Raw genomic sequence first — 16,370 nt, 5'->3', positions numbered from 1 at the left:
GTGATTATTCTTTAAATATTCTAATGAAAAGACATCTGTCGATTAATACCGCTGGTATCCAACAACTCGACCGCCTAGGCCGATTGCCCATTAATGATGATAATATTGTCTATAAGCCAAGCAATAGAATATACATATTGTACTTCTGTTTACAAGATCACTTTAATAATTAGAAAAATTCAACAAATATTATGCGCCATTTTATATCACGTGAGCGCAAATGCGTTTTCCTTAGATCTTTGGGTATACCGCATAAGTATATTCTATTACATAAGACCATCTTGTAGCTTTCTTGTCGACTTATTTTTTGTATTAGCGTAGAATAAGATAGGCCATTGTTTATTGCCCATCTATACCTACTACAAAACACATTACACCGAAATTAATCGTATAAACGCCAATAAATACATACACAATTAAAAATTTATTTAAAATAATACTTAATTTGGTAAATAAATCTTTTACCAAGAAAAATTTGTGTATTAGGCGAAAATTTTCTTACCGTTTAATTAATAATGTTTTGTGCCCAGTATCAAAAAGTTAAAAAAATATGTAAGCATAAAAGAAAGCAATAACTAGACCTCAATCAAGGAGATCAAACTCTACTATATTTAACACTTTTTTTACTGTGCGTGAGTGATTGTGTTGGTGTACTCTCTGATAATCATAGATAGGCGTGTGTATATATATACAATTATGAATTCCCACAAACTTTTCCGCCTGAACGGCCATCGGTGGCACGACGGTTAATCATTAACATTATAAGAAACTTTTATTTTCTTAAATGCTATTTCTTTTTCTTTATTTGTTGTGTTCTAATTTGATTAAGGATGTATGCAAAACATTCTATAACTGGATTTGCTTGAACCGGAAACAATTTATTCAAGAATTCGATGTAATGTTTTTTTTGGTTTTTTAATGGTCACGAAATCACAATATCTGAGGTATTATAACTCCAAATATTGCTTGTGCTAGAAAGAGTAAAAAAGATTGGATAGATAGCAATGAATAATTATAATAATAAAGAGATAAGAAGAATGTTTATATTATAAAAATTTTACCTTTTAATTATTTCATAATAATAAGACGCTACATTACATAGAAAATAACAAGGACTTCAAATATTTACTAGAAATATTAAATAAAAAATATCAGTGTTTCGAGTCGTTTGAAAACATGTAACTTTATGACGATTAAATTTGGAAATCGTATTCATAGAAGAGCAACATTTTGCTACGCCGAGCGAGTATAAAAGTCGAAAAGGAATTTTCGGACCAAATGCAACCACTTCCACGGTCGACGCAGGCGAATAAATAAAACATGGACACTGCTTGGTAATGCACATTCGGCGTTAGGAGTCCTGTACACGAGCGAACGAAATATCTATTAATAATTTCCAGAATTTTTATTCAAACAGAAATGTTTAGGAATTATAGAAATTATAAATTATATCGGTAAACTAACATATATGATTGATTTTACTACACTTTCATAATTTCAACAATTGCAATATAGTACATCCACTGGTAGATATAGGCCTTCCGTCACAGATTTCCTATAAAACTGGTAGAAGGCGATTTGCATCCAACGTCTTTCGACGATCTTAACATAATCGATATACGAGATATACAATCTTGTGATGGACGTCCTATGCAGCGTTTGTGGTCTCAACTTCAAAATCCGATAGCCACTACTGGGTTCGATTACTTTAGTTCATCTCCTCATTCCTGATTCCACCTACAGAATTCCTGAGCGTAACTCTCTCCATAGCTAGTTGACAGATGCACACACTTTATTTATCTATATCACATACTCTGTCCAAATTATATTATTTATACACGCTAAAAAGTAATTTTTTTTTCAATTTGCTTTTTATTATTTATTTCTTGATTAATTTATTGTTTCAACTCAGTAAAAATTAATACTCCTAGATTTTAAGGTATTAATTGTCGCTTTTTCAATGTAAAGAAATCGTAATTAGCTGCTCTTGGGAATACAATTAACAGATTATCGGACATTTAACAGCAAAATAAATTTATGTTCATGTTAACAATAATACAAATTGCAAGTAGTCGTTAGTCTATGATACCCCTAAACAAACCAACCAACATTTTAACTATTGCGCCCGAAAATGATGTATTATAATTTATTTTAATGACTGTTAAGAATATAAATATTCTGCAGTGTCGAAATGACGCTTTTAAATTTTTAATCCATACTAACAAATGATAGTTAAAAAATTCGCGAATGTTCTGTACATTTAGTGGAACCTAAAATAAACAAGTTTCTTACAAAAAAAGGTTCAAATTGTAGATGAGGTTTATACATAATATACAAGACCGTCTGAGCGATAAAAGTATAATCTACGACCACATAACACGGCATTGCATAACACGGCGCCATCTTTACATTCACTTTCATTTTAAGGGTGTCGTGAATTACGAGGTGCCTGCTTAATATCTCATCGCGGTTTCTTATGGAGTGTACATACATATACACAAATAGCACACGTGTTTCCCGTAGAAGGTATGAAATAATATGTAGGAATGTACAAGCCTTCTGGCGTTTTGCACGGCTGACGGGCGTTCACGGACTCTGCACTTTTCATAAAAGCTTTTACTATTAATCTCACTCGTATATGGAGAGCTTGGTCGGACTGTATCGCTTTGTTCATTTCCATTTACGTAACTAAATGTTTCCGAATCGAGAGATTTATTTGAGCTGTCTAAATATTCCTAATGTTAAATTGCAGTTTAACGTCACGATATGTCTCTTAATTTAATATTACATTTACATTAGATTCTTAAACTTAAATAGTAATGTGCGTTGATTTACTTAAATTAAAAAAGAACTAAAAACATTTATACTATTCATCTATCTACAATACATTTTTACATATAAGTTATGGCAGCAGAACAGCTAGCCAGTAGGCCTTAATCTTCTAGGATGGAAAACGCACCATAGACCGAGTCATTGGAAGACGCTTTCCGCTTACAAGTCTTATTGAAAATCTATAGTGAAAGCCTATGCCCAGCTGTGGACATTCTACGACTTAAATGATGATGATGATATTGATTAATAACCTTTGTACAATGTGTAACATATATTCTTTTTTCTTAAATTTAATATTCCATTCATTTCAAAAAAGTTTTATTCGGCCTTGTTACAGTTCTACTATTAAGCTATAAACCTGTCAGTGTGTGTACGATTTATAATCTAAAACACGAGACTAGTGCAGATCAATATAACATTAATCTTCACTTTACTTCATGTTAGAAAAATACTAAATATCGGGCAATATATAGGTACAATTAAAAAAATGATGGAAAAATCCCAGCTTCTTAAAATTTAATGTTTAGCGATAGCGTGAAAATGTTTTTAATTTAATTCGCTTCGTGAATTAATCACCGACATTAACCTTAAAAGCCTTTTGTATCACCCTTCGCGTTAGAAGAGTGCTCGGTAAAGTTTTGTCGCTATTTCAGAACAACAGAGACCCTTGTTAACATTCAAACGAGCTGAGAACAATTGTCTCACGGAGAAAATCCCTGAATAAACTAACCTGTAGAAAGAAACGTTTTCGCGTCGTATAAATTTCTCTCAACACCTAAAGAAACTGGAAAGGATATGGTAGCACTTACGCCGAAAATTCGATTTTGATGCGTACCATCAAAAAGTCATTTCCTTGGAAAACAAAAGCCACAAAGGAAAGTTCTAACTCGATCCAATCTAAATCCAATTACTTCGTACCCCTGCATCGTGCACGAAGGAAGCAGCTTTGATATCCATCTAAAAGTTGTCGGGAATGTTTCCCTATACCCTGATTGTAATTGAAATTATTTTAATGAAAATAATACTACTTTTTTTTATATTCTTAGATGCAACTATTAAAATATATCAAAATCAAAATAATTTAGTCTGTCACCAATTAGATAGAGAAACTTTATAAACAACCACAATGGTTGGAAATAAATGTCAACGTTTTAAAGCTTTCTGCTGAAAAATGAGCAACACATTTTGCACCTTTTCAGCTTTTGCACCTATAATTAATTACCTATATACGCGCTCTAAGGCTGCATTACTGATAATGAATTGACTCGAATTTCCGTTGCGAAACTTTTTAGTATGAAAAAATATCCATTTGTTAAGGTTTTATTTTACATATATTTTTATGAATAATTTTAGAACCCTTTTGTATAATTCAATTTATTTTTTGAACGTAAGCGAGCGTTGTAATAAAATCTTGGGATCGGCAAAGGTTCACCCTGATTAATTTGGGATTAAGGTCTGCGGAATAAAAGCAATAAAGAGAAATTTTATGAGATTGTTCTAATCCAATAAAAGAGCAATATAAAAAATGTTTTATTAAAATGGTTGTTTAGAGAATTCGTCGTGCAAACTTTGATATGTAACTTATTGTATTACCGAACTTTTCTTGTAAGATCTAAATGTATTAAAATAAAATTGACAATATAAATTATCTTGAAGTCAAATAGAGAACATGTACTTCGGATCTCATTGGCATGCCCGCACGAACTATGGAGATGGTTTTACTCGGGATTTCTCAAAAAGATCGAATCTGAAATGAGAGGATCCATAGATGAAAGTAAGCTACCGCCATAGCCTAGCGAAGGAAATTGAAACAGAAGTCGTTAGGCCAGTCAGCGCACAGAACCGCAACGTAGAACACCATCCACGAAGCGTACTGATGACGTCAGAAGCACAAAATTCAGACCACTCCCTGTTGGTCCTGTTGGAAATCTATAGAAAGGGCATATGTCTAGCAATAAACGTCCTTGGCCTAAAATGATCATGGTGAATGCTATAAAGAGAAATAAAAAAAAAATTAATTTTTATATTCTGTTTTTGACCAGTTTTTAGGACGATCTATCTAATGTTAACGATCACTTTATATTTACAATTTCATTGCAATTTAACTCTTGTACACGATTTCGGTTTATGGATCCTAAAATATTAATTAATTTTTAAATCAGTTGCATTTTTTTTTGTAATTATGACTTTCAAATCCTGAATATAAGTATAATAATACATTGTAATATAGATATGACCCAAAAACATTGTAATATAGCTTCGAGACGACGGAAATATACATAATTTCCAAACTAAAAATTTTCAGTAACACCTTTTTATTTATTGTATAGATATATCTCTATAATCACCGGTACTCAAACTTGCGAAATTGCATTTATCATTTAGCGATCAGGCTATATGAACTAGTTTCAAACAAAATCATTTATCACATGTAAACCACTTTTTATTCTTAAATTCAAGCGTTATCTCTAGTTATGATCATGTTCATGTTTATGTTTTATGAAATAATAAATAAAAAAAAAAAACAAATTAATGAAATAAGAAGTTTTTGTATAATTTTGTTTATAAAACTTTTTTTAAAAAAGTCCTGGCTATATAGAAACTGGGAATACCCTTCACAATTAAAGGGAAGACAGCTTTGCCAACGCGCCGCGTCAAATGCAAATTTGCGTGTTCTACGGCACCTTGATTGCTTCCAGACGGTGAATTAATTGCATGTCTAACTGGTTTCATTGCTATCCTATTTTCTTTGATTTGTAGAATCCTTGTTACAGATAATTAAGTTTAATCTTTAATTTTCTGTAAATACCTCTAAAAATCTATTTATTTCATGAACACTTTCTGTAACGAATTCTGAAGTGTATATGACTTATCCATAATTACCGAATATAACAGTATAAGAAACATTTAGGCCCATCTGTAATTGAACTGACATTAAAACAATACGAAACGGTTTGATGTTAACCAAATTATACCATTAGAAACGTTTATTTCCGGATCAAACAATGTTTAACTTTAACAACAAGTTATCCCAAAGAGCTATAATAACAATTTATATAAATGATCTGGTTAAAGATCGCAAACTGTACTAAGGCAACGTTTTCATTATTCAAGTTTCGAACAATGACACTTATGTTAAAGTATGATATAGTTAAATTAATGGTTTTAGTTTTAATCGCGTCAATAGAACCTACAATCATTTTTACCTTACCAAATTAATAATAATTTACCAAAACTTATAATGGTGATGTTATTTCTCTGTTTGTAAACAACATTGTGTATATCTATGAAGTCTATGCCTAAGTCCATCGCTCAGACTATTAATGCTGTAAGGTAAATAGAATTGATCCATTACAAAAATATGCTATATTTAAGTTTGGATTCACATTTCGTTGTATTTATTTAAATTTTTTCGCTATAAGAATAATAAATATCCCAAAATTGAACATAACACAAAAAATACTTATTTATTTATTTAGTTATTTTATTGTACACTCAGAATCTACAGTTATCACCTGTGTATATAAGAAAATTGCCAAAAGAACCTGATTTGTTAAAGGTTAAAATCAATTTTGTCTTTATTCTAATGGCATCTCCTAATGCACGCATCTGCTAATGGCAAGCAGATTAAAGTTAGGGTTTCAAACACTTCCTTATGGGAAAAGAACCTGCAATAAGCTCTAATGACAAGCTAAATAGCAAAGACGCCTTATAGAGTCATACGTTGTCACAGTAATATTAGAGAAACTTCATCTCGATCGTTTCGACGGAATCAATGCCATCTTGTTGATTGTTTATCATTATCGCTGAAAGTCACGCCTTTCCTTCTAGAAGGTTCAACGAATAACCTTCACAGATCTTTATATTTGAGTGCTTTTGTGAGTGCTAAGACCTGCTTTTCTAAATGCTTCCGTTATTGTGAGGTCACCACCCGCAGAGAGTCCACTATTCTATCCTCTATTTTTTTCAAGAGAGGCTTAATCAGCCTAACAGGTAGATCATCGTTTACGTTGCATTTTACCGTCAACTTTTTCTACTCGAGAATATGGAGACATTTAGACAACAAGAAAGATTAACCTATAGGCAGATGGTAAATATATATAACTTAAAAAGGAGAAAGTTTTAATCTGTAGAAGTTTGCAAAGACGATATACATTAGGAAAGAGCTAAGTACTAAGACTTGTTGTCGTTAATGGCCGAGACGTAACTATTACCATACATTTACGTTTATCTGTTCTCGTTATCTTTGTGTTTGTCTTACACAATCAACTCTAAACTACTAAAAAGGTCTAATGGGTATAACTTCGCTCTACTAGAGGCTGTATGTCAGAAATTTAAAAAGACGACTATTTAAAATAAATACACAATTAAAATAACAAAATAAATAACAATATACGGTAAAAAATTCGAGGTTCTCTCGGATGCCTTTGAATCAAAATTGTTTTAAATGCGTACCAAGAGATAGACCACACAGAGGTCGCCTTTGCATCAGGTGAATGAGGGAAGCATCCACCCAAGCGACCTAGGAACTCAGCATTATTTTCATTATTGCAATTATTCCTTGCAATTTTTAACTAGGTTTAGAATAAACACTTACTATTTATACTCTGCTTCCTCGAGCCCGCGGGTTCTGTAAAAGTTAGTAAAACAACATTGACCTTCCGTCAAAAGTGCGTCTTTTTAGTAACATCAGATAAAGGAGTAAAGTCATTGAAACAAAGTTTCCAATAGAACGGAATAAAAGGGTTGCTTTCAGATAACTTATTTATATTGTGATGTTATTTTAATTATTTCACATTTTGTGTATGTACCACAACGAAGATCGGACGATGTCGATCCAGTACGTATTTGTTGTTGTTCTCGATTTGGATAATTATGTTGACCTTGATCATTAATTAAACTTTTCTGGTTTGGCGAGGGAAGACCCGGGCTTGCTTCCCGACTACTAACACGCTCTCATAGTTTATTGACTTTATACTGTAATTGGTATAGATCTTTGTCTCTATAACAATGTTAGCATTTAAGGATTTTGGAGCAAAATCTAAAGGCTATTTTAGTGACAGCATAAAATTATCTCCAATACAGGTACGCCTATAAACAGAGATACCGCCAAAGCAGTTTTAGCTTGGTGGATTCCCAATCCGATGAAATAAATAATATGACAAACCAAGCCAAACTTCCTGAAGTAGCCTTTCAGCTTGATTACTGTAAAAAAGCCAAGGCCAAATGGCAGAATGTCACATTCTGCCGTTTCAAATCTTAGAACCTGACCACAGTTATCCGTGAAAAGAAAAAAAATTATACAAAAGCTTATTCCTCGTCAACTCATTATACCGATCACTACGCTTTTAAATCGAAATACAATAGTTACGCACCATTAATTGGCGACAGATAAAGACGATGTAGTAGTACAGACTAAAATAACCTTTGGCATCCAGATTTTAATTGTCGGAAAAGGTTTTATAAGACTTCGGTGACATATTTATCTAAAGAGTAAACTATACATATAATAATTAAACTTTTTCCTAATGAAATTTCAAATAAATGGATAACATACAAGCTTGTAAATATTAACAATATAAAGTAATGAAGTTGTATAACTTATGTGTGAAAACTTAAAAATGTCATTTTAAAGCGCATTTGTTTTCACAATGAAGTATATTTGAAAACACAAATAACGTACACGGTTTCCAAATAATGAAACACTTTTATTTTACTATTGGTTGAAACTACAGTCTCGAAAATATACCAAAACTATTTTTTGACGTTGATCAAAAGTTGAATATTTTATATTATATTTGTTATATACAATCTAAGTAGCTACTAGCAATACAGACTATCAATTTCATTTATTTAAAGAAGTCGATATTGTTATTGCTTTATGATAAGACTCAAACGAACTTTAAGTAACAATCAAATTGCCTCTGATTAACAAAAAAGCTGTTATTTAGTGATTTATTAACTTTATCGGTGGCCGTTGCCCTCTGTTTTTTTTTTTATTTAAACCCGATAAGCGAAGTAATAGAGGAAGCGGGAGGTAAGTGATTTATTGTTTGGCCCGGTTAATTATTCAATGAACCACTGTTCAGACAACACGCGCCCCGATAAAGATCTTTGGGAAGTCATTAACGGCATGAGTGATTTCATTTTATTGATATTTAAACAAAGAGGTTTTATGTCAACAAGCATGATAAACAAGTTTATCTATGCTTACAATTTAAACATGTATCTTAAATAAACTTATCGGTCAATATGATTTACTTTTCAAGAATATAAAAATAATATTAGTTCTTTTATAAAATATGAAGATGACAGATAAAAAGTTAAATCTGTGCCCAAAATTCTAGTATAAAATAATAAATTAAATTTTATATTTCAAAATTTAAAAAAAAGTTTGTTGTTGTTATGATATCTACACGACAGATTCTACAAAACGTCCTTATTAAAAAAAATGGGTAAATATTTGACTAATAAACAAAATGGATATAAAGAACTGGAGTTACATAGTGTTTAACAAAATATATTATTTAATTATATATAAAACTTAAGTTAAGAGGTAAGAATAATCAACATGGATAAAAAGATTGTTTTCCTGTAAAAAAACCATGCAAAACTATGGAGTAGTAAAAATGAATGATTAAATGAATGAAATCACTTTGACAAATTAATGACTGAATGTTTGACATAAATAAATTAATAACCTTTTCACACTTAATGACTTACTTTTCTTTATTATTATAAAGATACATTTTTACCTCACAGATTTCCTATGATGCCAGTTAGAAGCCTGGATCTAGCGTACTACGACGACCTTTATGATATCATGTGTCCGCCTCATGAGTGGACATAGTAGGTTACAGTGGTCTCCACCTTATTTATGTTTATTAAATAAGAATTTTAATGAATTTGATATATATATAACTATTATATACACTTTATTTTATGACACAATAGAACAGAAAAAAGACCTTAACAATCTTGGCCAATACCCAGGTGACAATATAATTTCAAATTCAATTAAAAAATCACCTTAGGTGAAAATAGAGAGATCAATAAAATTTGCTATTTTAGAAAAAAATTATAGTACTGCACTAAATTATTAGTAGTAAAACGTTTCGAGTATTCTTAACAAAACATTTTATTCAAAATATTTGTTTCAATTAAATGAAGCATACATATGAAAGTAACAATGTGCTTGTAAGAGATAAACGGAGCGATGACGCATATGTAGGCGTATAAGGTAAAGTAAAGTGCTCTGTATACGCAACCCATTAAAGCCAGACTGCAAACAGACAGTCGGCTTTTTAGTCAGAAATATAATTACTCACACGTATAATGATTTTGTAAACATTGTCTTTTAATAAATGCAGTTTGTTTTTTTTATGAATTTAATACTACAGGGTGAATGGTTATTAATACTCGTGCGATGTAGTCAACGATACAAGAACTCATTTACGCATGTCACGTGATAAAATTGCGTGCAACAATACATGATTTTTTCTAATCTTGATCTTGAAACCTGAAGCACAATATTTATTTATATGTAGTGTGATTGTCTATAGATGTAAAAGCAGCAGTAAAAAGCTTTTAAGCTTTACTTAAAAGTAGCGATTATTTAAAATGCAGCGATACATCACTAGCCACTACATAGCTATTTCCCATCCCGTTTGAAGACATCATTCTGAAATATATTACATTAATTTTATTCCTTTCTATTGGAATGTGACAGGTCAGTAACTTCAAGAAATACAAAATCTGCAAGGATTAAATAGTAAACAAATAGTAAACCGAAATTTATATTAATATGTAGTAATACGAATTTATAAAGCTTTTCTTATTATATAATCGATACATTATTTATTATTTCTGAAATCATTGATTTTTGAATAAACAATTTCATACATTAATTCACAGAAAATAAGCTATTATATTATTAATAAAGATATATAACTATATGCATTTCTTTAAATCATTTACGCCAATAACGAATCACCTGTATGTGTTCATAAGAGCAAATGACGAAAACTGCGAGATAGTTTTGTTGTGTTATCGTTATATAATGAATAAAGTTCAGAAAATAGTCATAATAACTCTTTATTTTTTTCATACAAACCAAATCGTAAATCAAAACATGTGTCATGGTTATCACACAGTTGATGTCAATCGGAGCCAAATAAAAAGCGCGTATCTGTAATAAAACGTTACAATAAAAATATTATCACATTATTGCAAATGTTACCGTTTATGAAATAGAATACTTAGTTTGTAAGTAATTACTGTTAACATATTAAATCGATGAATAAAGACATCTCTTTGAAAATTTTCTTTTTTGTATAGTGCATCGCATCTGGCCAATTACTTCTGACAATACTACGACTACCAGAGTAGCTAGTTAAGAATAGCTTTCTTGATGGTTATTTTTTTTAAACTACGACATATTTATATTCTTTTACATAAAGAGACATTCAGGGCAATTACCTCTTGGTAAGTGGTACCTGCTCGTAATAATGAGAAGGGGTTCAAATTCTTGGACAGTACGTGCATTGTTCGCATCTATGACTTAAACGCTACAACTATTTAGCTGTTTAATTTCTCTACTTTCTGCATTTTGATAAATCGAAGATATCTCGCTAAGACAGCCCGGCTGTTGTGACTGATATTGCCACAAATAGTTAACCCGCTTAATTTTAGTGAAAAAAATCATTCCAGAATAAGTTAGGATCTCGCGATACAATCTTATATAACTCATACTTTGTTCATTAATCACATCGTATTACCGATGCCTAAAAACAAGCTTCCAGAGGATGGGCAGCACGATCCTTTGCGTGCCATATATACTGCCAAGTACCAACCTGTCTGCCAAGTGTGACGATTATGATATGTTCCCCCATAGATATCTCTTGGGAAGACCTATGCCTTGTTCTGAAATGACGACGACGAATAGAAAAACAATTGAATAGACTGCAGTAGTTGAAATTAAATACGTTTTTATTTTATACGACCAAGCATAATGTGCCATGATCCTCACAATTTAAATTGTAAAATATATGTTCTAAATTCAAATCAGCTTTATAAAATTGATGATCAGTTTTATAATAAGCATAATCAATAATTTTGTTCTATACTCAAAAATGCAATAGTGTATCAAGTATAGTCTCGGTTGAGATTTTAAGGCATGTTACGAATCAACGGATGTTTTCTCAATTACAAATTCAACGTTGAAGTGCAAGTTCCATTTAAATAATGAGTCGAGTCAAAACAGTGATAGTAACGAGAGTGGTTAGTCTAAAAGCTTTGCACCTGATATAAAATAGAAACCCAATTACCTGCCACTAATCTATAGATATATATATCGGGACGGTAGACGCGGCGTGGGTACGCCCCCCTCTACGACATAGTTAAGGTTAAGGCGACTCGCTAAATGCAGGCAGTATCATGGGGTGGCCTATGCCTTACAGTGGATGACTATCGGCTGAACAGAACAAAAGAAAGAAAGCATAACAAAATCATTAATATCTCAAATTCAATCGACCAGTGAAGTAAGAACTCGGCATGACGAGGCAGTAACTTCTGACAGTACAGTCTTTCGGGACAGATTTTTATAATTTTTAAATGGATCTTTTTATATTTGTAATAACTTCTTGTTTTTTTATGTGTAAGTAAAAAAAATAATTAATAAATTATGTATTTATAAGAAAATAAATACATCAATAGAAAAATAAAGTGAAACAGATCGAGAAAAGTATTTACCGTGAGAGGCAACTAAACTTTTCATTTTATAATCGTATACGAAGAACAGACAAAACCCATTAGGCAGGCGATAATGCAAGTTCATCGCAGGCCAGGTATTGTTTAGTGTTGCCAGCGGATGAACAAAGCAGTGGGGTTGCTGTCTCATCTACGGACCTATTGCGGAGTCCATTGTTAAGGAAGCATGTAGAAAATTAAAACCAGGCATTGTTTACGCTTGCGTGCCATGCATATTGAACTTTTGTTTCCAGTTAACGCTCGATCTTTTCATCCGTTTGGTAATAATTCTTATTCAAAGGATACATTAAATGTAATAGGAAACAATTTGTTTTTTGTTCATCAGAATAACCGTTGTTATTCGGTGGCACGTGAATAATAATTGCCTCCCGTGAACAATACAATATCTCTTTTCGATTTTATAGTGCAAAATGTAAAACATGAGAAAAAAGGTTTCAAATTTTAATAAATTTAGTTTAAATGATATTGATATAATTGCACAAACTGATGCAAGATGATGAAAGGAAAAAAAGATTTTTTTGAAGAAACAGGAATTCAACTCGCATTTTTGTAACCGGAAAAATAATTTAATATAAAATACTCAAAATTGGTGCAAATATTTAAAACAGAAAATATTAAATTAATTAAAAATATTATAATTTAGAAATTAAATTTTTATCGAGCTTTTAAATTAAATTTAACCCGTAACATGAACATGGTAAATGTTTTAAATTATTTTTCTTACGTACTTAAATATTTATGTAAGTACCAGTAATGGTCTCAGTAACGACTTGGATCGCTAGTAACGTTATCGCTTGAACTGCTGATGCGTAAGGATCTTTCAAGACATTGTTACGCTAATAGTCTAATACAATAAGATTTTAAAAAACTGCACCGTATTGAAAGAGCGTATAATCACTATGATTATATTAGTGGTGTCGTCAAATCTGAAATGGCACACCTTTTAAACATAATGCTAAAGCTATTACTGTAATTATATAATCGTTTACTTAATTTTTGATTATATATTTAATTAAAGTGGAGTTATAGATGTTTTAGAAAGGTAAACGATCAGAAGATATCAGAATAATAAGAAATGAATCTTATTTAACAAATAGTTTTTTAAAGTTCTTATAAATTAGTTTAAACGTTGTTAATTTTTTTATTACTCAACTTAGTCAACAGCCAGCAATATAAATCATACAAATTGTATAGTTGAATGAAAAGTAAATGAGAATACATTAATATTCACAAAACAATTTTAACTTGAGCAACATCAGCAATTCATCAAAGTTTATAAATGTTGCCACCGTATATATATTCTCATAATATTTTAAACTTTTGAAGTATTTCACGATTCATTGCGAGCTGAAAAAAGTAAAAGATGCCCTATCATGTAATTTTCTCGAGGCTAACTTATAAACCGTGGTTCCCCCGCCCGGGGCTCGTGTAGAAGTTTAAATTGCTCGCTTCTTTTTTCACTATCTTCCTACTGCACTCACTTCGTCCCATTTAAAAGTTTTCCGTTTTATTTTTCAAAACCGTTATAACGGAGACCCGTAGGTAAGACTTTCTTGCACTAGTGAGATAAAAATGTTACTTAAACTGAATAAAATTATGTACGATTTTAATTCATTTTAGAAACGGTGATCATTTTTAGATTTTTAATTTCGAACCACAAAAATGTATGTAAAAAACAAAATAAATATATTAGCAATTTACAGTCACTAACAATAAAATCAGATGTAGATTTCAATAACTTATTATGCTTAACCAATTTTTTACAAAAAAATAGTAATTTTTTTTTTATTTTCATTTCTACAGCGGCTCGTTAAATGCTATAAATATGTTACCAACATACGGAAAGTCAGATTGTCAGATTTTTAAAAAACACACGTTAAATTGCTTAATATTTATTTCGTACATTTGTGTGTATTTTTCGTAATCTTATATGTAATTAACGAAATATAGTTGTCAAAAAGCTTATTCGGTTCTTGCGGACAAACTGCAGTTTTGTGGAGCAAGAAAATATATTGAACATATTTATTAATAAATAAATATTAATATTACAAACATAATGAAAATCCTCCTAGCTCAAATATAAATAGTGTTAAACTAACCATCGCAAAACATTTATATTCAAAATTTTACCGAAAACAAAGATAAGTTGCCGCAATTTGTTCGATGCGTTCGCTAAACGGACGCAAAGGGCCTTGGGCGAACACGGGGCATATTTTGAGGGAGAATATAAAATTTGAAATAAGAGCTATAAGTTAACCCTACACGCCCCATCGGAGTGACGTATTGCATGCGTCCGAGAGAGTTAAATATTACCCGCTCGTATACGACCTTTGTTATTTGTCAGTATTTTTAAATATTCACTGAATTTTTACTTATTGATAGTCCAAAACGTGCATTTAAAAATTCATTATTTTCGCTACAAATATAAATATTATTCATAAATTAATTAGATGTACTATTATAATTGGTAATTTTTTGCTTTTTTATCTATTTAGGAACGCATCAATCTGAGCATAAACCTAGAGTTTGTGCTTTTAATGGATGCAGTAAAATTGTTGATTCGAAAGTATACTTTCAACTGATCACTGTGATTTTTAATTGGTTACGATTTCATAAACTATTATAGTTAGACTGCAGACAATAACGACTCATTGAATTCTTAATTCAAATAATTTGTTTAATAAAATAGCAATAGAAAAAACATAACGAAGGAAAATGTTCATAATGTATTCAGTTATTTTAAATATTTCCATTTAATTCTTTTGTTTTTTTTTTAATTCTTTCTTTATGCTATGTTTAAATTAATTTCTAATAGATTCAGGCGTTATTTTGCGGAAGTCCTTACTAAGTAAGAAAAGGACCAATGTATAGCTACTCCCCGTCGTTTTCTCACTTAAATTAATTTCGGTTACTTTAGTTATTTTCATAAAACCATTCATCGATGGGAACACGAGATATAATGACAACAATCAAAATACATTTTACAATTTATACTGGGACACGATCTTTATTTTAGAAGACAGACAAGCTGATCAGATGTACATCTTTATTCATAAACATAGGATTCTCTCTTTTCTACCGCGGCTGTTACTTCCTTAAACTTTTATATTAGATTTACTTTATCTTTATTTATAGTATTATAGCCGCGCTCATTCATTAAATATTAAAATATTCAGACACTTTTATACAACGATATTTTATCCGAATTTGTTAAAAACTTTTCGTAATATTACGGCAGTACCGGACTTTAACCATGCTCTGAATTTTTGGCAAAGTTTTCGGGGTATTGTATCGAACAGGACCGCAATTTGCGCGCCCACCTTCGGCATCAAAATTCGTTTCCATAGCAACACCCTTTGTGGTATGGACCCGACACGGGAGTGTTTTGAAATTTCCCTAAAGCCTGGCCGTTTTTAATCCCTATTAAACAATAAAATAACTCAATACGGTTCATATTTCTGGGTAACCTACGCTACTTGCCAGAGATAAAATATATTTCATGTTTTCGAGCCTTGGGTGTGTAGGATAATTTAGTGTTTTTTTTTTGTTACCAATTAACCTGGATACCTATTTTTTCCATCTGACTGCATTTACATTTTAAATTGAAATGTGAATGTTCTCATTTCTGAAACCTTTTCGGTAAATTAAAAGGTGAATAAAGTTGTTATCTTAAGGAGAATGATTACCAAGACTTTTTTTTTCTATTTTGGAATTTTCATTTCCATCAAATCAGAGGTACAATAAAACTTACTGCTAAATTAAACACTAGA

Source organism: Battus philenor, unplaced genomic scaffold (assembly GCF_028537555.1).
Source record: "Battus philenor isolate CCGP_79_NKW_IND1 unplaced genomic scaffold, ilBatPhil1.0.hap1 SCAF_10, whole genome shotgun sequence".
NCBI classification, from domain to species: Eukaryota; Metazoa; Arthropoda; class Insecta; order Lepidoptera; family Papilionidae; genus Battus; species Battus philenor.
The sequence above is the reverse complement of the archived record's forward strand: the minus strand, read 5'-3'. Positions refer to the sequence as shown.